Source organism: Anomaloglossus baeobatrachus (assembly GCF_048569485.1).
Source record: "Anomaloglossus baeobatrachus isolate aAnoBae1 chromosome 7 unlocalized genomic scaffold, aAnoBae1.hap1 SUPER_7_unloc_4, whole genome shotgun sequence".
Classification (NCBI taxonomy): Eukaryota; Metazoa; Chordata; class Amphibia; order Anura; family Aromobatidae; genus Anomaloglossus; species Anomaloglossus baeobatrachus.
In genome coordinates, this window is record NW_027441818.1 from 26,948 (window position 1) to 53,188 (window position 26,241).

At 50.3% G+C, this 26,241-nt stretch overlaps 1 protein-coding gene across 1 annotated transcript in view; it reads left to right on the forward strand.

Moving 5' to 3' along the window:
- Positions 1-26,241, forward strand: part of LOC142259433 (NEDD8-conjugating enzyme UBE2F) — a 314,423-nt gene that overhangs the window by 14,758 nt on the left and 273,424 nt on the right. The gene's annotated exons all lie outside the window — the stretch shown is intronic.

Sequence of the window (26,241 nt, forward strand, 5' to 3'; positions counted from 1 at the left end):
AAAGATCTCGATCTTTGTCTCATCAGACCAGAGAACCTTGAACCAGTCTGTCTCAGAGTCCTCCAAGTGATCATGAGCAAACTGTAGACGAGCCTTGACATGACGCTTTGAAAGTAAAGGTACCTTACGGGCTCGTCTGGAACGGAGACCATTGCGGTGGAGTACGTTACTTATGGTATTGACTGAAACCAATGTCCCCACTGCCATGAGATCTTCCCGGAGCTCCTTCCTTGTTGTCCTTGGGTTAGCCTTGACTCTTCGGACAAGCCTGGCCTCGGCACGGGTGGAAACTTTCAAAGGCTGTCCAGGCCGTGGAAGGCTAACAGTAGTTCCATAAGCCTTCCACTTCCGGATGATGCTCCCAACAGTGGAGACAGGTAGGCCCAACTCCTTGGAAAGGGTTTTGTACCCCTTGCCAGCCTTGTGACCCTCCACGATCTTATCTCTGATGGCCTTGAAATGCTCCTTTTGTCTTTCCCATGTTGACCAAGTATGAGTGCTGTTCACAAGTTTGGGGAGGGTCTTAATTAGTCAGAAAAGGCTGGAAAAAGAGATAATTAATCCAAACATGTGAAACTCATTGTTCTTTGTGCCTGAAATACTTCTTAATACTTTAGGGGAACCAAACAGAATTCTGGTGGTTTGAGGGGTTGAATAATAAATGACCCTCTGAATAAACTTTTCACAATTTAAAAAAAAAAAAGAAATAACATTCTTTTCTGCTGCAGTGCATTTCACACTTCCAGGCTGATCTACAGTCCAAATGTCACAATGCCAAGTTAATTCCGAATGTGTAAACCTGCTAAATCTGCAGGGGGTTGAATACTACTTGTAGGCGCTGTATATACCGGCATCTTGCTATATACCCCCATCCTGTTATATACCCCCATCCTACTATATGCCCCCATCCATCCTGCTATATGCCCCCATCCATCCTGCTATATGCCCCCATCCATCCTGCTATATGCCCCCATCCATCCTGCTATATGCCCCCATCCATCCTGCTATATGCCCCCATCCATCCTGCTATATGCCCCCATCCATCCTGCTATATGCCCCCATCCATCCTGCTATATGCCCCCATCCATCCTGCTATATGCCCCCATCCATCCTGCTATATGCCCCCATCCATCCTGCTATATGCCCCCATCCATCCTGCTATATGCCCCCATCCATCCTGCTATATGCCCCCATCCATCCTGCTATATGCCCCCATCCATCCTGCTATATGCCCCCATCCATCCTGCTATATGCCCCCATCCATCCTGCTATATGCCCCCATCCATCCTGCTATATGCCCCCATCCATCCTGCTATATGCCCCCATCCATCCTGCTATATGCCCCCATCCATCCTGCTATATGCCCCCATCCATCCTGCTATATGCCCCCATCCATCCTGCTATATGCCCCCATCCATCCTGCTATATGCCCCCATCCATCCTGCTATATGCCCCCATCCATCCTGCTATATGCCCCCATCCATCCTGCTATACGCCCCCATCCATCCTGCTATATGGCCCCATCCTGCTATATGGCATGTATCCTGTATCACACAAAAAATAAACGTTTATACTCGCCTTTCCTTGCTCCATGCAGCATCGCTCCTCCCCCTATCTGTGGCGGCAGCAGCACTGCTGACCTGTGTAGAGCAGTCACTGTTCCCTGCAGCATCGCTCGTCCTGCTGTCTGCCGGTCAGCTGACCTGCGTGACTAGCGGCGCGCACAGCGATGACGTCATCGCTGTGCTCACCGCTCGTTACACAGATCAGCTGGCCGGCAGGCAGGAGGAGATTGCGGTGCTGCAGGGGAACGGTGACGGGTGAGTGTACTGATTCACTGCCCCCGGTGCTGACCTGTGTGGAGCCGTTCCCCTGCAGCATCGCGATGTCCCCCTGTCTGTCGGCTGATGTGTGTGGAGAGCGCGCACAGGGATGATGTCATCTCTGTGCTCACCGCTCGCTACACAGATCAGCCGGCAGAAAGGAGCAGATCGCGGTGCTGCAGGGATCAGTGGCCGGTGAGTATACCGTACTTATTCACTGCCCCCCGCGCTAATGATGAATACAGCCGCGCATGATCACTCCAGGCTGTAGTTGCCAGGGGTGATCACGGCCGGCTGTTTAATATGCGTGCACCCCTGTCCATCATCCCGCCCACCTGTCAGCGCTGGCTTCAGCACTGAGAGATGATGGGCGGGATGATGGGCGTGCATATGTAATGAGCGGGCCCCCATGGTCACGGCAGGCGCTGCCGCAGCCTGATTGTGCCGCCGATGACCCGCTCCACTGCTGCACCCTCATTCCCGGCCGCAGCCCTATATTCATACCATAAGACGGACACCCCCACTTTCCCCCAACATTTGGGGGGAAAAAAAGTGCGTCTTGTGGTCCGAAAAATACGGTACTTATTTCTTTATCCAAAAGTAGTTAATAGACAGTTGTCTGTGTAATGTGCCCTTTCTCCTGTGCTGGCGCTGCAGGGTATAACGTCACATTACGGTGGTCCTGGTGGCAGGTCACTTGTGATCTGTCTCTTGTAGACGTTCATTGCTGTAGCGGGCCATGATTTTTTGTTCCTCGTCTTCGCTTATAATTGTGTGCTCTTAGCTTGTGTTACATTTCTTCTAGGAGCCCGTTTTTTCTGAAACCTCTAAATGGGTTGTTAGTCTTCACTTTACACGTTTTCAGCTTTTGCTTGTGTGCACAAAGTTGAATTATTAAAGTTAAAAGGCGGCCATCTAGAGTTTCCTCCTGTGAGCGGGCTGACCTTGTTCAGGAGTATCCACTTTACATCTCTGCAATAAATAATATACACAACTCTGCCGAGCGCCGAGTCTTACAATGCGCCCGCTCAGCCCCCCGCGTTCACCTCCTTTAATATTGCATGTCTAAATTGTTCCATCCCCCGTCCACATTTTTTCCGTATTCACCTTGAATTTATAGTGCATATTAAAAAGCATAAGTGAGTCCAGGAGATGCGATACATCGGAAGCCCCCGTGCATTGCTCTAGGGTTTAATATTCTGCTGGAACAGAAACAAATCTGCCTTGACTGGTGAAAACTCATAAAATGTTAAAGTCAGAAAATGTATTTCTCCTGATATGTGCACTTATTAAATGCTTACCTAAAGGGGATACTCCTAAGTCCTAAAGAAAAGCATAACCCTAGGATTGGCTTCACTTTATGATCCGTGCCGTCAGTTTGGGATCCCACTGAGCGTAAGAAAAGGAGGCCAGAAAGATAATCTGTACGGCCGTGACCCCTTCACTGAGCTGAGGTGTTCCCAGTCCTTCCTAATTATCACATCTGATATCCGCTCCATTTAGGAGTACTTCTCACATAGCGAGATCGCTGCTGAGTCACGGTTTTTGTGACGCAGCAGTGACCTCATCAGCGATCTCGCTGTGTGTGACACTGAGCAGCGACCTGGCCCCTGCTGTGAAATCGCTGATCGTTACACACTGTTCTGGTTCATTTTTTGCTTGTTGCTCTCCCGCTGTGAAGCACACATCGCTGTGTTTGACAGCGAGAGAGCAATGATGTGAATATGCAGGGAGCAGGGAGGCGGCGTCTGGAAGCTGCGGACGCTGGTAACCAAGGTACACATCGGGTAACTAAGCAAAGCACTTTGCTTGGTTACCCGATATTTACCTTGGTTACTAGCGTACGCTGCTCTCAGGCTGCCAGTGCCGGCTCCCTGTACACGTACCCAGAGTACACATCGGGTAACTAAGCGAAGCGCTTTGCTTAGTAACCCGATGTGTACCCTGGCTACAAGTGCTGGGAGCCAGCGCTAAGCGGTGTGCGCTGGTAACCAGGGTAAATATCTGGTAACCAAGCAAAGCATTTTGCTTAGTTACCCGATATTTACCTTGGTTACCAAGTGCAGCATCGTTTCCACGAGTCGCTGCTGGCTGGGGGCTGGTTGCTGGTGAGATCTGCCTGATTGACAGCTCACCAGCGACCATGTAGCAACGCACCAGCGATCCTGACCAGGTCACATCGTGGTCGGAATCACTGGTACGTTGTTTAGTGAGACGGTACCCTTAGTGAAAACTTGTTGCTACTTCTGATTTCCTTCTTTGAGCTACTGCCACTTTAAATCCTTCTTGCCACCATCTTTTTTTTTTTTTTTTTTTTTTTTTTTATTATTATAAATATTTGTAGCTTCTAAGAGCCATAACCTTTATTTGATTTATTTTTCTGTTCTAAAGTTTTCTTTTTTTTTTTTTTTTTTTTTTAATTTTAATTATTTATTTTATTTCTTTGCCAAATTTGGTGTAGTTTCAATTCTCAAATAATGTCTTTATTTTTTTGTCAATATAGCCGTATGAGGGCTTTTTGTGGGACGAGTTCTATGCTTGAATTAAACCATTAATTTTACCATGTAGTGTACTGGAAAATTAAAAAAAATCCAAGTGCAGAGAAATTGCAAAAATAAGTGCAGTTTCACAATTTAATTTTTTTTTTATTTTATTTATTTATTTACCACTTTCAATATATGGTAAAACTGTCCTGGCATTATGATTCTACGGGTCAGTACAAGTTCATAGATACCAAACATGTATACTCTTTGGTTTATTTAATTGATAAAAATATAAAATCGGACATTTGTCCCCAAAAAATATTGCGCTTTTGTTTCCATTTTCCAAAAACCGTAACATTCTCAGTCTTCAGGATCTGGGACTCGGTGACCGCTTATTTTTGTGTCCTGATCTCTCCTTTTTAATTCTACTATATTTGGATCGATGCAATGTTTTGATCGACTCTTATTGCATTTTATTGCCCTAAAAAAGTAAATCTGGTAGTTTTTTTTATTTTTATTTTTTGTTAAACCGTTTACTGATCGGATTAATTTATTTTATATTTTGATATATCTGATATTTCTGAACGCGGCAATACCAAATGTGTGTTTTTGGGTCTTTGTTTTTTTTTTATTTAATTTTCAATGGGGCAAAAGGGGAGTTATTTGAATTTTTATGTTTGTTTTCAGTATTCTTGTTTTGTTTTATTATATTTTTAAAGCTCTTTTTATTTTTGTATTTTTACTAGTCCCATTAGGGGACTTGAAGCTGAACTACTCCCATCACTTGTGCTGTACAGAGCAGGGCATCAGCACCGCTCTATGCAGCACAAATACTGCCTTCCTATGAATTTTGGCATTCATTGGAACTATGTTATGATAGTGAAGCCCCATGACCATGTCACGGGTCCACCTATAAAAGTGGGGAATGACGCGGTCCCTGCCGGTGCACATTGAATCCTGCTGTCCTAGATTAACAGCGGGATTTAGGGTCTGTGCACACTGGGAAATGTATGGGGTTTTTTAAGAAAATTCCACACCCTTTGGCAGAATTCCGCACCTGCAGCAAAAAATGCACCCAAATTTGCATGTGTTTTTGCCTCTTTTTGGTGTGGATTTTCCTTTTTTTTTTTTTTCACGGGTTGTTCCTTGCGGTTTTTAGCCGTTATCTATGGCAAAAACACAGGTTCCTGCGGAAAAGAAGTGACATGCTGCTTTTTGCTACAGAAATTCTGCAGCAAAACCTGTAGGGGAAAAAAACGCAGTGCGTGCACAGCATTTTGGATTTTCCATAGATTTTGCTAGTGAAGGACTGCAGAAAGGTTATGAATAAAAACCGCACCTCCGCTGCAAAACTGCGGCAGAAAACACAGTTTGTGCACAGGGCCTTAACTAGTTAACCGCAGCAGCAGACGAATCTCCGATCTGCCCGCTGCTATTTGAGACACATGTCGGCTGATCAGATTAGCGGACTTGTGCAGGGAAAGGTACGAGCCCGCAACACAAACCTTGGTCGGCCCAAGGTTCCAAAGGGGTTAAAATACCATATCATGTTTTTCCTTTCGTCACGACAGCACCCACGAGAGAGAGGGATCCGCCCCCTTCAGGACAGGAAACCTACAGATAAAAAAGGGGCAGTCCCCCTCCCTCATCAGTTGGTTTCCTGTCCTGAATGGAGAGGAACCTACAGTACCTGGGTCCGGTTGAGTCCGTGCGGTCTCTGTGGGAACGGCGGAGCTCTAGGCCCAGAAGCACGGTCGGTGGAGCTCCCCTCGTGGACTCCGTCCTCCGGTGCGTCTCGTCCTCTTCCCCTTGGTTCGGCTTTGCCTCCGGGGTAATGACGCCGGCACCTGCGCGCGCCTGGCTGTGGACGGCAGGGGGGGCCCTGCCGTGTCCGCGCGCTCTCTCTCTGCTGCCGTGACCCGGAAGTGCACTGGAGCGCTTCCGGGGGAGTGGACCGGGCAGGTTCCTTGTGAAGGCCGTGGATCCCTCCTTCCTGAGCCGGACGCGGGGTAAGTTGCTGTCGGTACTCGGGGTATTGTACGGCTGTATCGGCCGCCGCCTCTCCCTGTGCCGCGGGCTGCGCCTCCGGTTACGCGGCGCTGTGTCCGGGCCGCGTCCCCGCTCTGTCTCCTCGGCGGTGTTCCGGCAGTGCGGGGAGGATTGTAAACAGCCCGGGCTTTGGAGCTGGTTTCTGCCATGCCTGGCCGGGGTCCTTGGGGCCTTTGTGTTTCCCTGGATGTGTCCCCTGTGGCCTCCGGGCCCGGTAAGAGTAGGGCTCTCGTGGCCTCTGTGGACTCCTGGCCCTCGTGGCCTCTGTGGACTCCTGGCCCTCGTGGCCTCTGTGGACTCCTGGCCCTCGTGGCCTCTGTGGTCTCCTGGCCCTCGTGGCCTCTGTGGCCTCCTGGCCCTCGTGACCTCTGTGGACTCCTGGCCCTCGTGGCCTCTGTGGTCTCCTGGCCCTCGTGGCCTCTGTGGACTCCTGGCCCTCGTGGCCTCTGTGGACTCCTGGCCCTCGTGGTCTCTGTGGACTCCTGGCCCTCGTGGCCTCTGTGGACTCCTACCCTCGCCTCGTGGCCTCTCTGGGACTCCTGGCCCTCGGGCCTCTCCGGGGCTCCTGGCCTTCGGGGCCTCTGTGGACTCCTGGCTACTGTGGCCTGTGTGGGCTACTGGCCCCTGTGGCCCCTGTCGGCTCCTGTGGACTCTATGGACTCGTACCACTGTGGGGTCCTGGTCTCTGTGGGGTCTTGGCCCTTGGGCCCCTGTGTCCTCCTGGTCCCTATGGCCTTCGGGCCCCTGTGCATTCTGTTTGTCCTGACCCTTGTGGCCTGTGTGTTTTTTCACGCCTCTGGCCCTACTTGCCTCTGGGCCTCTGTGTCCTCTGGCCCTCCTGTCCTCTGGTCTCGGGTCCTCCTGGCCTCGGGCCTCTGGCCCTCCCGGCCTCTGAGCTTCCTGGACTTTGCGTCGTCTGAGGTTGGGTCTCGGGCCTCTGTGTCTCTCAGCCTCGTGCTTCCTGGCTTGTGCCTCTGTTCCTCTGTGCTGCCTGCCCTTGGTCCTTTGTGTCTCATGGCCTTGGCCCCCTGTGCTGCCGGCCTTATTGCCTCCTGGCCTGGGGCCGCTGTACCTCCTTGCCTTGACCGCTGTGCCTCAGGGCCTTGGGTCGTTGTGCCCTCTGGCCTCGGGCCGCTGTGCCTTCTGGCCTCGGGCCTCTGTGCCTTCTGGCCTCGGGCCTCTGTGCCTTCTGGCCTCGGGCCTCTGTACCTTCTGGCCTCGGGCCTCTGTGCCTTCTTGGTCTCGGGTCTGTGTACCTCCTGACCTCGGTGCCTCCTGCCTTCGGGTCTCTGTGTGTACTGTCTCTGTGCCTTGGGCTTCCTGGCCTCGCGCCTTGGTTACCCCCTGGCCTCATGCCTCCTGACTCGGTGCCTCTGGCCTCTCGGGTTCCTGGTCTCTGTGACTGCCTGGCCTCTGTGTGTGGCTCCCTGGCCTCTGTGTGTGTGGCTCCCTGGCCTCTGTGTCGCTTCCTGGCCTCGGGGTGGCTTCCTGGCCTCTGTATGGCTTCCTGGCCTCTGTATGGCTTCCTGGCCTCTGTGTGGCTGCCTGGCCTCTGTGTGGCTGCCTGGCCTCCGTGTGGCTTCTTGCCCTCTGTGTGGCTTCTTGCCCTCTGTGTGACTTCCTGGCCTCTGTGTGGCTTCCTGGCCTCTGTGTGGCTTCCTGGCCTCTGTGTGGCTTCCTGGCCTCTGTGTGGCTTCCTGGCCTCTGTGTGGCTTCCTGGCCTCTGTGTGGCTTCCTGGCCTCTGTGTGGCTTCCTGGCCTCTGTGTGGCTTCGGGGCTTCTGTGTGGCCTCCGGGCCTCTGTGTGGCTTCCTGGCCTCTGTGTGCCTTCCTGGCCGCTGTGTGCCTTCCTGGCCGCTGTGTGCCTTCCTGGCCGCTGTGTGCCTTCCTGGCCGCTGTGTGCCTTCCTGGCCTCGGTGTGGCTTCCTGGCCTCTGTGTGCCTTCCTGGCCTCTGTGGGCCTTCCTGGCCTCTTTGGGCCTTCCTGGCCTCTGTGGGCCTTCCTGGCCTCTGTGGGCCTTCCTGGCCTCTGTGCCTTCCTGGCCTCTGTGTGCCTTCCTGGCCTCTGTGTGCCTTCCTGGCCTCTGTGTGCCTTCCTGGCCGCTGTGTGCCTTCCTGGCCGCTGTGTGCCTTCCTGGCCGCTGTGTGCCTTCCTGGCCGCTGTGTGCCTTCCTGGCCGCTGTGTGCCTTCCTGGCCGCTGTGTGCCTTCCTGGCCGCTGTGTGCCTTCCTGGCCGCTGTGTGCCTTCCTGGCCGCTGTGTGCCTTCCTGGCCGCTGTGTGCCTTCCTGGCCGCTGTGTGCCTTCCTGGCCGCTGTGTGCCTTCCTGGCCGCTGTGTGCCTTCCTGGCCGCTGTGTGCCTTCCTGGCCGCTGTGTGCCTTCCTGGCCGCTGTGTGCCTTCCTGGCCGCTGTGTGCCTTCCTGGCCGCTGTGTGCCTTCCTGGCCGCTGTGTGCCTTCCTGGCCGCTGTGTGCCTTCCTGGCCGCTGTGTGCCTTCCGGGCCTCGGTGGGCCTTCCGGGCCGCTGTGTGGCTTCCGGGCCTCTGGGCCTCCTGGCCCCGTGCCTCTGTGCCTTCTGGCTCGGGCCTCTGTGTCTCTTGGCCTCGGTACCTTTTGGCCTTCTGCGCCTCTTGGCTTTCGGGTCTCAGTACCTTCTTGGCCTATGTGCCTTCTTGGCTTCTGGGCCTCCTGGCCCTGTGCCTCTGTGCCTGCTGCCTCCGGCCTCTGTTCTTCTTGGTCTCTTGTGCCTCTTGGCTCCGACCTTGTGCCTCTTGGCCTCTGTGCCTCTTGGCCTCTGTGCCTCTCAGCCTCGGTGCCTCTTGGCCTCTGTACCTCTGGTCCTTTGTGCCTCTTGATCTCTGGGCCTTCTTGGCCTCTGTGCCTGCTTGGCCTCTGTGCCTTCTTGGCCTCTGTGCCGTCCTGGCCTCTTTGCCTTCTGGGCCTCGGGGCCTTCCTGGTCTCTGTACCTGCTGGCTTGGGCCTCCTGGCCCTGTGCCTCCTGGCTCCGGCCTCTGTGCCTCGGTGCCTCTTGGCCTCGGTGCCTCTTGGCCTCGGTGCCTCTTGGCCTCTGTGCCTCGTGGCCTTTGTCGTTTTGGCACTGGTGCCTCTGTGCCTCTTGGCCTCTGTGCCTCTTGGCCTCTGTGCCTCTTGGCCCTTGTCGTCTTGGCCTTTTGCCTCTGTGCCTCTTGGCCTCTGTGCCCATTGGCCTCTGTGCCTCTTGGCCTCTGTGCCTCTTGGCCTCTGTGCCTCTTGGCCTCTGTGCCTCTTGGCCTCTGTGCCGTTTGACCTCTGTGCCTCTTGGCCTCTGTGCCTCTTGGCCTCTCTGCCTCTTGGCCTCTGTGCCTCTTGGCCCTTGTGCCGCGTTGCCTCTTGGCCTCCGCTCCGTGCCTCTGTGCTTCTTGGCCTCTGTGCCTCTTCGCTTCTCTGCCTCTTGGTCTCTGGGCCTCTTGCCCTCTGACCCTCTGGGGTCTGGGCCTCCTGCCCCTTGGGGCCTCTTGGCCTCCGGGCCTCTGTGCCTCTGTGCCTCTTGACCTCTGGGCCTCTTGGCCTCTGGCCCTCTTGGTCTCTGGGCCTCCTGGCCCTTGGGCCTCTTGGCCTCCGCTGTGCCTCTGTGCCTCGGTACCTCTGTGCCTCTGTGCCTCTTGGCCTCTGGGCCTCTTTGCCTCTTGGGTTCGGGGCCTCTGTGCCTCTTGTCCTCTGGGCCTCTTCACTTCTGTACCTCTTGGTTTCTGGGCCTCTTGGTCTCTGGGCCTCTTGGGCTCTGTGCCTCTTGGGCTCTGTGCCTCTGGGGCTCTGTGCCTCTTGGTCGCTGTGCCTCTCGGCGGCTGTGCCTCTTGGTCTCTGTGCCTCTCGGTCTCTGGGCCTCTGTGCCTCTTGGGCTCGGGGCCTCCTGGGGTCGGGGACTCTTGGGCTCTGGGCCTCGGGGCCTCTGGGCCTCGGGGCCTCTTGGCGTCTGTACCTCTGTGCCTCTTGCCGTCTGTGCCTCTGTACCTCTGGTCCTCTGTGCTCGGGGCCTCCTGGTCGTGTGGGCCTGTGTTCTCGTCCTGCGTCTCTGGGCCTTGCGCTTTTGTGCTTGCTTCTTCCGGCGTTCCTGCCTTGCGCCCTGCCGCCTTGCGCCTCCCGGGCCTTCCGCCTGGCCTGGCGCCTTGGGCATCCTGCTTCGCTTCTGCGCCTCTTCTCCTCCTCGTACGTTCCGGTGCTGTCTCTTGGTCGGCCTTGCTTCTGCGAGGCGTGTTCGCGCCTCTCCGGCCCGGTCCTTTGGCCCTTCCTGCTTTGGTCGCTCGGTTGGCCCCTTGGCGGGGGGTTGGGGTCTTTGTTCTGTTGTTCTTTGTCTTTCAGGATTCCGGCTGTGGCCCTCGCGTGGCGTGACGTGCCTTGTCCTGATGGCTGTGGGCTGCTGTTCTCCTATCGTCTGTGCTGCAGCGGGTTCCCCTGGCCTCCTCGGTGTCGGATCCTTCTCCTGGGTGGTTGCCTCCTCCTTGGATGGATGTGGCCTGTGTCTCCTTCGATGGTATTGTACGGCTGTATCCTGATCCTCTCCGTCCGCCTTTCCGGTCTTTGGCGGCTGGCCTGTGTTCTTCCGCTGTCTTCCGTTGGAGGCTTGGCCCTTCGTGTGGGTTTTCCCTCCCTATGAGTGTAATCTCTCTAAATCTCTCGTGGGTGCTGTCGTGACGAAAGGAAAAGAGTACATTACTTACCGGTAATGGGATTTTCCTGAGTCCACGACAGCACCCTTTACACCCCTTCCCTTTCTTGCTTGTTTGTCACCATTTGGTGTCCTGGGGTCTGGCTTTTTTGTCTATTAATTCATTGGCGGTTCCTCTCCCGGTTCTCTGCAACCAACTGATGAGGGAGGGGGACTGCCCCTTTTTTATCTGTAGGTTTCCTGTCCTGAAGGGGGCGGATCCCTCTCTCTCGTGGGTGCTGTCGTGGACTCAGGAAAATCCCATTACCGGTAAGTAATGTACTCTTTTGGTTTTTTTTTTTTTGTTTTTTTTTTTGAGTTGAGACAACATGAGAATTTTACCTTTTTTATTGACTTTCTTTAGATGTTAAATATTGCACATTTTTGCTCTTTTTGTTACAAAATACGTGAAATAAAGGCAATTTGAGATGTTTCCTTTTTTCATTTATTTTTCAACAAATGATCACTTTTATATTGCTCTGCGGGGTATTGTCACTGGATCACTCCCCGCTCCATACGTGCGCACCCAGCATATTCTGCGCATTTATTGTGGGATACATGAGAGAACAGGTGATAATGGACCTTGTGTATAAAAGCGCTGACATGCAGTAAACCTGCAGTCCATAACAAAGCAGATTCCTACATTTTCCATGCTGCATTGCAAAAAGCAGACGTAATATTTTATTCTTCATCTCTATTAGACCTTGTACACCGGTCGCTGCGTACTGAAATGTCAGTGGCGAGGCGTGCCAAGGGCTTGGAGTTGTTTGGAGAGAATGTTCCTTTTTGGAATCTGAAGGCTCCTTAGTAATCAGCAACAAATAATGCAAAGGATGTCAATGTAACCAGAGCTGTCATTTTTCTATCCTAGTCCTTGAGCTGTCTCTTCCTCTCCTGCTCGTTTTAGGCACTGCATTACATTATAGTGTTGCCCCCTTGCTGGTTTCCAATTTATCACACTAAATTGCTTCCATCTGAGCTGTGAAGGATGACCCCCAGCTTTTCCATATCTTATAATTGTATATCTTCCTAGTTATACCTCCCAGCCTGTGATGATTGCTGCTGCTTATGCTCTATAAATCAAAATATGTGCAATAATACTCATTTGAAGGGATATTGTGTACCCTTGCTAAATTTGGCCCAGTGGTGTCCTGAATAAAAGAGTATGTACTCTCCTAGACTGCTGTGTATGACCAGGACAAGATTTATAGAGTCCGGCGCTGTACATCTGTTCTTGTCTTCCGAGCTTTTGACCGTTGCTGACAATCACTGGCTTCAGCGCTGATGTGGTTGCCACCAGTGCCTTACTGCCGCGGCCACATAGAGTAAAAACACACTCCAGGGAACCCAGGCAGCGCTGTAAGGCTGTGCCACGGGACTATGTACCCGCAGGATTTTGTCGTGGAAAACCTGCGGATTTATCTGGATTTTGTAGATAAATCCGCAGGTTTTAGCAAGTACAGACACTCCCCATGTTATCCTATGGGACTTGGGGAGTGTCTGTGTCCACGTTGCTGAATGTGCAGCTGCGGAATATGTTGCAGATGACCCGCAGGCACACATAACTACATGTCAATTATTCCTGCGGAATTACCTGCGGAAATCCCGGCCCTCTACTATGGAGATAGAGGCCAGGACTTCCACAGGTAAGCCGCACGAATGTCCACAGGTTTACCGCAGCTATTTCACTGGAATCCCGCAGTTATGGATAGCTGCGGATTCCGGGGAGCTGCTGCGGGAAACCTGCGGATGTACCTGCGGATATATCCACGGCTACATAGTTCTGTGGGCACATAGCCTAAGAGGAGACAAAGAAATTGGGAAGTATAGCATTTTTTTTTCTTCAGCTTTCTGGCCATTTAAATCAAATAAAAGCAAATACATAGGGGTGAACAAAGCCTGGTCTTCTTTAGGTAAACATCTTGTCCTGGCTTAAAGGAAACCTGGCACTATATCCATACTGTCTGAATTGTGGGAGCATGAAGCCGTACCTGGATGTGCGATGGCAACCAGGTTTGAAAAAGCCTGGCACCGAGACACCTGAATGAACCGGTACAATCCCCGGACCACTTCTTCCTGGTGTGTGTGTGTGTGTGTGTGTGTGTGTGTGTGTGTGTGTGTGTGTGTGTGTAGAAACCTGGTAATCTTTTGGAACAGAGCTGGACTAGTCTGGTCTTTCCCTATAATCTCCATTCAGCTTTTCACCTGTTCTCTGTGAAGTAATGCATGTAACAGGCTGCAGTTCCTCAGCCATGTTCTGATTCCATGTTGTTCTTATTTTGTACAGGTTGTTATGGTGGCGGCAGTTGTCGTGGTTGTTGTGGCGGTTGTTTGGTTTTTTTTTAAGGCCGATTCTCAAGTTTGCAAGCCATGTCCTAACCATGGGATAGGAGATAATATCCAGATCACTGCTGGTCTGACCACTGATGCTAACAACAGTCACTAATGAGCCCCGGCTGAATGGAGTGGCGCTCGATCATGTGAACTGCGACTCCGTTCATTCTAATGCAAGTGCCGAAGATCAGCCAAGTGCAGCATTCAACTGAGAAACTATAAGGCTCTGTGCGCACTAGAAAAGTGATTTTTCTCAAGAAAATTTCTTGAGAAACTTCTGGGAGTTGAAGATTTCCGCACCTGCGGAAAAAATCCGCGGGAAAAACGCATGCGGATTTGCCGCGGATTACCGCAGGTTGGTCCCTGCGGTTTTGCAATAAATAATATAGATAATCGATAGATAATGGATAGAGTGAAAGATGGATAGATGAATAGATAGATAGGCCCCTTTCACACGTCAGTGATTCTGGTTTGTTTGTGCTTTTTTTTAAACTTTTTAAAAGCTGACAGCTTCACCTTAGCTGGTAATCCAAAATAGAGGGCACCCCACGCTGTTATTTTACATTTAATAAATAATTTAAAACAAAAAACGTGGGGTCCCCCCCAAATTGGATCACCAGCCAAGGTAAAGCAGACAGCTGGGGTCTGATGTTCTTAGACTAGGGAGGTCCACTGTTATTGGACACTCCCCAGCCTAAAAATAGCAGGCTGCAGCCGCCCCAGAAGTGGCGCATCCATTAGACGTGCCAATTCTGGCGCTTCGCCCCAGCTCATCCCGCGCCCTGGTGCGTTGGCAAACGAGGTAATATATGGGGTTGATGCCAGATGTGTAATGTCACCTGACATCAAGCCCTGGGGTTGGTGAGGTCAGGCGTCTATCAGATACCCGACATCACCAACCCAGTCAGTAAGAAATAAAAAATAGACAACAAAAAAAGTTTTATTTGAAAAAACACTCCCCAAAACATTCCCTCTTTAACCAATTTATTGAAAAGAGCACAATCAATTCCACGTCTGGCGTAATCCAATAAGGGGGGGGGGCACGGCGATCCATACCATAGTCGCTGTCCCAGTCAATGAAGAACAGAATGTTCCCCATTGGCTGGGAGAGCAATGCAGTGACCTGAGCTAACATCAATAGGTCAGCCCAGGTCACTGCAGGGGATGACGAGCGCTGCCATCAGGAGCATAGATGAGATCATTACCTTCTGTGATCATCTCCTGTACTGCTGACGTCAGCGCTGCAGCGTGACAAGCTGCCGATACTGCGGGCAGACACTGACACACAGCAGTGCAGGCAGCGGCGGGGCTGGATTGGGACACAGACTGCACGGGCACCTGGAGGTCGCACGGAAGCGCTTCTGTGCGGCGTCCAGGGAGTGTGACGTGTGTTTACTCTGCTCCGCTTCCTCTTCCTGGCATAATGACATCGCTTCCTGCAAAACCGCAGGCAGCGATGAGCATTACCGCAGGTAAATCGCAGCTATACCGGGGGTATACCGCACATCATTTGCTACCTGCGGTATACCCCCGGAATTTCGCGATTACATTACAGTGAATGGAGTGAAATTCCGGGGGTATTCCGCAGGTACCTGCAGAAAATAATGGACATGCTCATTTTCTCAAGAAAGTTTCTCGAGAAAATTTTCTCAAGGAAATTTCTTGAGAAAAATCCGCAGTGTGCGCACAGCTATTTTTTTTTCTCATAGGATTTGCTGGGAAATGTCTGCACAAAGATTGCAGACATTTCTCAAGAAATTTCCGCAGCAAATCCGCGGGTAAAACGGCCTAGTGCGTACAGAGCCTTAGACAGAACAGCACAAATGGGGTCTTATCCAGAGGAATGATGTTGGTATATGCAGAGTGTGTGCTCACCTTGCTGAGTTGTGTAGCACACACCTAGATCAGAGCCTGCCGTATGACCCTCCAGCCCTAAGGCTTGACACGTTGTAGGAGATCCAGGACAACAGCGTGGTGATGACGGTGCTGCTGTGTAGTAACAGAGACCAATTCACTTTGTCCAGTTGAAGGGCGGTTTATTTCTCAACATGTTTCAAAGTGGTCACGTCTTCTGGAGAACCACCAACCAGGAACAGCATTCACCAATCTCCGGTTTTACCATTAAAAATGAATGCCCACGATCGACCTCTGCTCTATTCACACAGAGCTTTTCAGAGCCCCAGTTCTCTGGATTGGGGGTGGCCCCAGAGATTTGGAAGTTATCCCATACTTTGCATAGAGGATAACTTCAAACCTGAGCTTACCCCTTTACCTGCTGCATGATTGTGTCACTGCAGTGAGTCCATAATTACATCCAAGACATGGGCTGCTCAACATGGTTACACACTGCCCGTATGAATGGGGCCTTAACGTGGACGTCTTAGGGTATGTTCACACATCAGGTTTTTGCTGTGCGGCACAATCCGGCTCTTTTCTGAAAAACCGGATGCGGCAACAGCTGTCGCTGCATTTGTTTTTTTTTCCCGATAGACTTTCATTAGTGCCGGATTGTGCTGCATGGCCGTTCCTTCTCTCCGGTTCTTGCCGGATTCGGAGTAATTGTCTGATCCGGCGGCCGGAAAAAACGCAGACCTAGACGTTTTTTGTATCATGAGAAAAATCGCATCCCGCCGGATGCGGCGCAATGTATAATAGCTGTCTATGGACGCCGGATCCAGCACGATGCGGCGTAATGTATAATGGCCGTCTATGGACGCCGGATCCAGCGCGATGCGGCGTAATGTATAATGGCCGTCTATGGACGCCGGATCCAGCACGATGCGGCGTAATGTATAATGGCTGTCTGTGGACGCCGGATCCAGCGCGATGTGGCGTAATGTATAATGGCTGTCTATGGACGCCGGATCCAGCGTGATGCGGCGTAATGTATAATGGCTGTCTATGGACGCCGGATCCAGCGCGATGCGGCGTAATGTATAATGGCTGTCTATGGACGCCGGATCCAGCGCGATGCGGCGTAATGTATAATGGCTGTCTATGGACGCCGGATCCAGCACGATGCGGCGTAATGTATAATGGCTGTCTATGGACGCCGGATCCAGCGCGATGCGGCGTAATGTATAATGGCTGTCTGTGGACGCCGGATCCAGCGCGATGCGGCGTAATGTATAATGGCTGTCTATGGACGCCGGATCCAGCACGATGCGGCGTAATGTATAATGGCCGTCTATGGACGCCGGATCCAGCGCGATGCGGCGTAATGTATAATGGCCGTCTATGGACGCCGGATCCAGCGCGATGCGGCGTAATGTATAATGGCTGTCTATGGACGCCGGATCCAGCACGATGCGGCGTAATGTATAATGGCCGTCTATGGACGCCGGATCCAGCACGATGCGGCGTAATGTATAATGGCCGTCTATGGACGCCGGATCCAGCACGATGCGGCGTAATGTATAATGGCTGTCTATGGACGCCGGATCCAGCACGATGCGGCGTAATGTATAATGGCCGTCTATGGACGCCGGATCCAGCGCGATGCGGCGTAATGTATAATGGCTGTCTATGGACGCCGGATCCAGCGCGATGCGGCGTAATGTATAATGGCCGTCTATGGACGCCGGATCCAGCACGATGCGGCGTAATGTATAATGGCTGTCTATGGACGCCGGATCCAGCGCGATGCGGCGTAATGTATAATGGCTGTCTATGGACGCCGGATCCAGCGCGATGCGGCGTAATGTATAATGGCTGTCTATGGACGCCGGATCCAGCGCGATGCGGCGTAATGTATAATGGCTGTCTATGGACGCCGGATCCAGCGCGATGCGGCGTAATGTATAATGGCTGTCTATGGACGCCGGATCCAGCACGATGCGGCGTAATGTATAATGGCTGTCTATGGACGCCGGATCCAGCGCGATGCGGCGTAATGTATAATGGCTGTCTATGGACGCCGGATCCAGCGCGATGCGGCGTAATGTATAATGGCTGTCTATGGACGCCGGATCCAGCGCGATGCGGCGTAATGTATAATGGCTGTCTATGGACGCCGGATCCAGCGTGATGCGGCGTAATGTATAATGGCTGTCTATGGACGCCGGATCCAGCACGATGCGGCGTAATGTATAATGGCTGTCTATGGACGCCGGATCCAGCGCGATGCGGCGTAATGTATAATGGCTGTCTATGGACGCCGGATCCAGCGCGATGCGGCGTAATGTATAATGGCTGTCTATGGACGCCGGATCCAGCGCGATGCGGCGTAATGTATAATGGCTGTCTATGGACGCCGGATCCAGCGCGATGCGGCGTAATGTATAATGGCTGTCTATGGACGCCGGATCCAGCGCGATGCGGCGTAATGTATAATGGCTGTCTATGGACGCCGGATCCGTCAAAAACCGGATTACATAAACAGATCCATTTTTTTTAAAGTGAGCATGCTCAAACTGGCACAACACAGCTATATAAAGCTATGTAGCTCCTCCATTGTAGAAAAAAAAAAAAGAGCTGAAAAATAGAAATATTAATCTTGTTCCAAAACCTTTGTATTTGGTGTCATTTTAGGGTAATTTGACATGATTGGGTTATTTCTCAAAGGAAAGCACTTATGGTACTTTGGGGGTCTTTGTTTAAAAAAACATGGTGTATACAAATGGGGAAAATCTATTTTTATTTTTTTTTTAATTAAGGTTTTATTAAACCTTACATATGTGTTATATGTAATAAAAGGGAGGATTGAGGGATTTAACCCCTTCACGACCAGCCAATTTTTTTCCGCTTTCCGTTTTTTTTCTCGCCATTCTGCTGAGAGGTAACTTTTTTATTTTTCAGTCAATATGGTCATGTGAGGGCTCATCTTTTGCAGAACGAGCTGTACTTTTAAATGAAACCATAAGTTTTAACATAAAGTGTACTGGAAAACGGTAAAAAAAAATCCAAATGCAGAAAAATTGCAAAAAAAGTGCGATAGCACTATTGTTTTTAAGATATTTTATTCACTGTGTTCACTATATGGTAAAACTGATGAGTGGGTGTGATGCCTCAGGTCAGTGCGAGTTCGTAGACACCAAACATGTATAGGTTTAGGGTTAAAAATAAAATCACCAAAAAAACGGATCCGGCAAAAAACTGACAGAAAACCTGATGAGCTGGATGAAAAAAACGGATGCTCCTGATCCGTTTTTTTTTGCCGGATCCAGTATGCTGGATCCGGAAAAAACACGGTCCGGCGCATCCGTTTTTTTCACAAATTTTACGGGACACAAATGCCGGATTCTGCCTGACGGAAAAAAACTGATGTGTGAACTTAGCCTGTTTGCCAAATGTATATTGTTTGTGCATGTAAAGGATTCTGTCATTCTGAGATCTGAAACACTTTTTAACCTTTAGAGGATTTGTGAGTTCTGTGTTCTGTACTTTCCCATGAAACGGTGTGTGGTTTCAGTCCAGTACACGAGGGAGTCTGGATCTATTACTGCACACATGTATGTGACGCGTGTTATACAGAGAATGCGGGAAACCGTGACCTCACTGATTCACACAGTAAACGGCCACCTCTTTTCTTGTCTACCACGTATTTTCTGCCTGTTTTTGGTTTTTTTTTCCTTTTGGTCTTTTGCTTCCCCATATGTATATCTGAACACCTCATATCTAGCAATGTTGAGGACAGATCTTGAAACCATGAAAAATAGTTTCATAAACAAAATAAATAAGCATTGTTTGCTGAGTCCATATAAATTCTTAAAGGGGTTGTTCATTTTCAAAAATACTTTGATGTGTTTTGTAATATGATTATAAAGGACTCGCTGGTTCATGTAAATCTTCAAAGGTGCCACAGTCTTCATTTTTCCGTCTAGTGTGTGTCGTCTGTTCCAGATTTGCTGCCGATCTGCTCACCTAGGATGTGTTGTTTTTTGTTTTTTTTTTTTGTATTGTCAGCAGATGACCAGTCATGAGGGTGCATTGGTCTGGTTAACTGACTTTTTTTTGATGACTAAAGCTCTGTGCCCACGTGTGCATATTTTCATGCAGTTACGCTGCGTCCTGCGTCCCCAGCACAGTCTATGAAGATTGTGCCTAATCCATGCCCACGTTGCGTTTTAGAGCTCAGCGATTTGCATGCTGCCAAATCGCTGCGTTCTAAAAAGCAACATGTCACTTCTTCCGTGCGCTTTGCATGCGGTCTCCATTCTGTCTATAGGGAGAGGCAGCATCCAGAGCGCACGAATTATGCAGTCACCAAAGTTTCAGTACGGAGCTTTTCAGCTGCGCTCTCAGAAGCCGACATGCAGTGACGTTACGCTGCCGTGCAGAGCGCACACACGTGGGCACATAGCCTAAGCCAGTCTTCTCTGTCAATGCTTGGGCCATAAGGACAGTAGGCTTCACTTTCTGCAGACTGCCTATCACTTGTGTGACTGCCCTTTTCATTTAAAGAGGTTGTCCACTACTTTTACATTGATGGCGTATCCTAAGGGGTACTTTGCACGTTGCGACATCGCTAGCCGATTGTATCGATGCCGAGCGCAATAGTCCCCGCCCCCGTCGCACATGCGATATCTTGTGATAGCTGCTGTAGTGAACATTATCGCTACGGCAGTTTCACACGCACTTACCTGCCCTGCGACGTCGCTCTGGCCGGCGACCCGCCTCCTTCCTAAGGGGCCGGGTCATGCGGCGTCACATCAACGTCACACGGCAGGCGGCCAATAGAAGCGGAGGGGCGGAGATGAGCGGGACGTAAATATCCCGCCCACCTCTTTCCTTCCTCATTGCAGGTGGGACGCAGGTAAGGAGATGTTCCTCGCTCCTGCGGCTTCATACACAGCGATATGTGCTGCCGCAGGAACAAGTAACAACATTGTACCTGTCGCTGCAGCGAAATTATGGAAATGACCGACACTACACAGATCACCAATTTTCGACGCTTTTGCGATCGTTTATCGGTGCTTCTAGGCTTTACACGTTGGTATGTCGTTACCGGCGCCGGATGTGCGTCACGTTCGATTTGACCCCGATGAGATTGCAGTAGCGATGTCGCAACGTGCAAAGTACCCCTTAGGATAGGTCATCAATGTGTGATCTGCCGGGGTCTGACACCACGTACCCCTACCGATCAGATGTTCTCGGTCCCAGAGGCAGCAGCAGACAGCCGGAAATACTCAGTTTCAGAGCTTCTCCGTCTTCTGATATTGCTCGAATGGGAGGCGGATGTGCGGTATCAGGCTGCAGCTGCTATCAGAAGACGGAGCAGCTCCAGAACTGAGCATTTCCTGCTCCGCCGCCAGGACCAACAACAGCTGATCAGCGGTGGTCCTTGGTGTCGAACCTAGCCGATCATACATTGATGACCTATCCGAAATATAGACCACAAACACCAAGAGGGAGGCTAGGCACCACCGAAATAATTAACTAGAGCCATGTGCCATGGACCAAACAATGGGACCAAAACAGCAAAAAAAGTACATATAAGGCACCAGGCTTTGGAATAAAAGATAATGACTAGGGCGGACCTTGATTTGTGCAAAGAAATGTACAATATTTATTTAAACATGGTGGCAATAGACACATACATATTTAAAATCCAACATGAACAAAATACACTCTCAACTCCATGGATGCGGGATTCCCGCAGCAAAAACAATTGCATGTCAATTCTTTTCCGCACGTCCCTGCGGGATTTCACTCCATTGACTGCAATGTTATTGTGAAATCCCACAGGGAAGTGATGTCATTACAGGAAGAGGAAGCGGAGCGCACACACACACACACACACACACACACACACACACACACACACACACACACACACACACACACACACACACACACATACATATCGAACACTCACATCACTCACACACAGACATATAGACTACACATACAAATCAAACGGAAATATAGAAAAAAAAACACGTGGGCTCCGCCGTATTTTTACCTTCCAGCCGAGGTAAGCACACAGTGGCGGCCTGGTATTTTCAGGCTGGGGAGGACGGGGGGCAGGGTTAATGTCCCCCCTCCTCCTGCAGCCAAGAATATCAGCCGCAGCTGCCCCGGGAGTGTCCCCAGCTCTTCCTGTTGCCGTGATGCGGTGGCTATCCAGGTAATAACGAGTTAATGGCAGCGGATCACCGCCATTAACTCCAGGCTTGATCATGGCAGTGTCTATGAGACAGCTGACATGATCAACCCGTAAGTAAAGTGAGTAAACACACACACCGAGAAATCCTTTATTTTAAATAAAACACAAAAAAGCCTCCTCTTTAACCCCTTTATTAACCCCCCGAAACACACAGCTCCGGCATAATCCACGTCCTGCGATGCTTCCATCCAGAAGCGAGTGACACAGACAGGCTGAATGCAGCCTCGCAACGAGACAGACAGCAGAGGTAACTACAGGTAATTTCCTACGGCCGGTAATGGGAACTCACATTACCGCTCGGGAGAAATGCAGCGTGTGCTCACAGGGACTCTCTATCTATCCTATCTATCCTATCTATCTATCTATCTATCTATCTATCTATCTATCTATCTATCTATCTATCTATCTATCTATCCCTCTGTCTGTCTGTCTGTCTCTTCTTCTATCTATTCCTCTGTCTATTTATCTATCTACTCTCTATCTCAGAAGGAAATGGGCTTTTTTTTTTCCCCAATGTGTTTTATTGCATGGAATGCATTAACCCTAGAATGCGCAAGCATAACAATCTACCATAGAAAACAAATGACCTAGCAGGCCTGCGAGGCCCCAGGTATGCGTTCTAGGGTTAAAGCACATGTATCAACCCGCACGCGGCAATACCGCGGCAAACCGCATGCAGTTTTCGGGTGCGGTTTGTCGTGTTTTTTTTACCGCGGGTGTGGTAATCTTTCAGACCCTGCGGAATTTTCTTAAAAAAATTCCGTTTTCCAGTGTGCACAGGGCCTAAATCCCATCAACTTTGCTGAACTTTAAGGCGCTGTGATTTTGGTGCAGCACTAGATGCTGAAATCCCACAACCCGAACATTCAAAGCTGACTTTCCCTAGAAGGTCATTTGGGACACTTATTGGGACTTATTGGGACCAGGTGACATGGTGGCTCAGTGGTTAGCACTGCCGTCTTGCAGCGCTGGGGTCCTGGGTTCAAATCCCACCAAGGACACTATTTGCAAGGAGTTTGTATGTTCTCCCCGTGTTTGCGTGCATTTCTCTCGAGTTCTCAGTGTTCCTCCCACACTACAAAGACATACAGAAAAAGAATTTAGGCTGTGAGCCCCAGTGGGGACAGTGTTGCTGATGTATGTAAAGCGCTGCTGAACATGTTAGCGCTATATAAAAATAAAAGACAAATATTCACCATGTGTTTGTGTAGTATGATTACAGATTCACTTATGATGCTGTGCTTTATGGCTATTGTATCAGTACTGATTGGGGACCGCTGTAAGGTTGAACGGTTTGTGGAAACATGATGGGTCATAATAGGCCTCCATGGGCAGATGTGGTGTAATCCACTCCATATAGCAGGTCACAGAGGTTTTCTTTTCTTCACCTGTTAACACTTGTACACTTGCAACATGAACCCCTGTGTTGTGTCCACAGAGTAGTTGATGGCTGGTGTAGCGAGCTGGCAGAGGATAGTCATTTAGCGTAATGGGAATCCGAGATGGCAGACGCTAGATGACATCGAAATGATGGCCAAGGTCAGAACCACAAGGATGGAATCAGAGGCAGAATAGTCGGACACGCGGAGGGTTAAGATAGTCCAGGCTAAACAATGCTGATCAAATACGCCAGGTCAGGTAGCAGGGTCTGGCTATGTACCCACGGGACTCTGTATCCGCGGATTTTTCTGCAGCTAAATCCGCAGCATTCTTTGCATAGGTGCGGGTTTTGTGTGGATTTCTTGCGGATTTGTCGCAGATTTCGTTGCAGATTTTGCATTTTTTGACATTCAATTGAATGGGCAAAATCTGCAGGTAAATCCGCAGGAATAATTGACATGCTGCTGATTTTTCCACAGGGAAATCTGCAGTATTTCCGCTGCGGAAAAAAACGCAGCGTGGACGCAGCAGTTCCCAAATGCCATAGAAATGGCTGGGGAGTAGCTGTGCTGCAGATTTCTGAAAAATCCGCGGAATTTCCGTGAAAAATCCGCGGCAAATTCCGCGCATTTTCCGAAGCGTGGGCACATAGCCTAATACTGAAGAAACAAGCCAGGGTCAGTCATTACTTAGAACTAGAAGCTGTCAGCATTATGCTGGGAGTATAAATAGGGTGTGGTATTGCTACATTAGCCTCAGCAGGGAGCTGACTATTAGTGATGAGCAGGTACTACCATGCTTGGGTACTCGTAACGAGCAGTGCTGGACCGTGATTGTGACGCCCAGAACTATTGGCCACGACATCTTCTCTATCACCAGCGTCTTTTGTAGAGTAAATATGGAGACGCCTGATGATAGAAGGAAAGTGACTGAAGCAGGACTAGGTAGAACATGGCCACTACTGCTTTATCTGCTGAAAGTCTAGGCTTCATGGTCAGTGCACTTGTGCTTGGTTGCATAACAATGAAGTGTTACAGTAAAGTGCATTGCTCGTTGCTGCTTTGACACTGTAATGCTTTTTATGCTCCAGCATTGAGTGCATACATCTATTAATGTATTGCAGCCCTTTATTCTCCAGCTTGTATACAGCTCTGCTGTGCAGTTCTCGGGTTGCGAGGTCAGGGTAGTGGAGATTGGAATCCTCTTCGCGTGCTGCCCTTCCAGCTCTCCACTTATTAGACAAATGTTGTAGCCACTTTTCATTTGTAGCTGAGAATTGTATGATGTATCAGTGTTTGACTTTTAGATATGATTTGCAGCCTTTATTTATCTCTTGTTGATCCTTTACATGCAAACCAGTCCGGACTCACGTGGTGCGATGTCTTAAGGCTCCGTCACACGCAGCGATATCTCTAGCGAGCGTACCTGCCCCCGTCGTTTGTGCGTCACGGTCAAATCGCTGCCCGTGGCGCACAATATCGTTCGGAGCCGTCACACATACCTACCTGCCTAGCGACATCGCTGTGGCCGGCGAACCGCCTCCTTACTAAGCCGGCGGTTCATGTGGCGTCACTAAGCGGCCGCCCAATAGAAGCGGAGGGGCGGAGATGAGCGGCCGTAACACCCCGCTCACCTCCTTCCTTCAGCATTGTTGGCGGCCGCAGGTAAGCTGTAGTTCGTCATTCTCGCGGTGTCACACGTAGTGAAGTGTGCTGCCGCAGGAATGACTAACAACCTGCGACCTCAGCAATCGATTTTTTGAAAATGAACGACGTGTCAACGATGGACGATAAGGTGAGTATTTTCCATCGTTAACGGTCGTTCATTGGTGTCACACGCAACGACGTCACTAACGATGCCGGATGTGCGTCACGGAATCCGTGACCCCAGTGATGTATCATACGTCGTTGTGTGTGATGGGGCCTTTAGGGCAAAATGGGATCCATAATAGAGAGGCCGACAAGATCTCTCATATAATTAAAACTGCAGCATAAATGTGTCCTCCTTTTTATAGTAGTGGCCCTCAGGCCCACTTATCAGGTACTATGAATTCAGCGGCGGTCTTCATCACCACCTCATAGTGGCTAACGGCTAGCCTTCTTTGGCTGGGTTTACACAACCTCATTTGTGTCTAGCTTTTAGGATAGCTGGCCTCACATTGGACTCTAGATACTTTTGGTAGTTCGTGATTGACTCAATGACTGCAGGGTGCCCAGGTCCTATAAAAGTCCAAACCCTCACCATGCTTCTAGGAGGGGTTTCTGCAGATATCCACTCTACTTGTGTTTTTCAGAATACATTGTTCCATTGTCTTGTGGTTTGTTCAGATACAGCTTTATTTGTTCTGTCATGTACTTTAAAGGGAACCTGAAAGGGCCAATATGCACCCAGAACCACGAGCAGTTTGGGTGCATAATGCTAATCTCTGCCTAACCGTCCCTGTATACACGAACATATATAAAGAGATCTTTAGAAAAAGGATTTCTAAAGATCCTTTGATATGCTAATAAGCACATGGACTAGTCGCAGGGGCGTTACTTCCTGCGCTCATTCCACCTTCTTAGCATGTTAGTATGACCACAAAAGAGCGCTAACGTGCTATTAAATGCCCATTGCCCAGCGTTATCAGCGGTAACACGCGTACCTGTGTCTGTTGTCACCGCATCAGACACTGGGCTGTGTGCATGATTAGAAGTCCAGGTACTTCCGGCAGTAGACCTCTCTGAAGCCGGGACACGAACACCCAGCTTCATAGTGCGTATGACCGGAAGTGCCGTCACTTCTGATCTGATGTGGGGACAACGGACTCAGGTACACGTGTCACCGCTGATGACGCTGGGCAATGGGCATTGAATAGCATGTTAGCACACCCACAGTGGCGTGCTAACATGCTAAGAGGGCGGAATAAGCACAGAAACGAACGCCCTTGTGACTAGTCCCTGGCCTCATTAGCATATCATATAGTATTTGTAGAAATACTTTTTCTAAAGATCTCTTTATGCTAGTGTATACAGGGACAATTAGGCTGGGATTAGCAAAAATGTACCCAGATCTGCTCGTGGTTCTGGGCATATTTTGCACCTGACAAGTTCACTTTAACATACTGATGCCTTTGGATCCTGAGCTGTAGCTCTTGAGGTTTTTTTGTATGTCTCTTCCCCCCGCCGCCCCCAGTTTTTCAAAACTTTGTACTGTCTGATTATTGTGATTTAATTTTGCAGGGAATTTCCACTTTTGGAAGAATGTCAACTGACTTGGAAGCTTTCCACTTCTAAATGTTTCTCACTGTAGAATGATGGACTCCAAATTGATTGACAATGACCTTATATTAACCCTTCTCAGATTAATGGGCAGCAACAATTGCTTTGCTAAGATCATTGCTAATG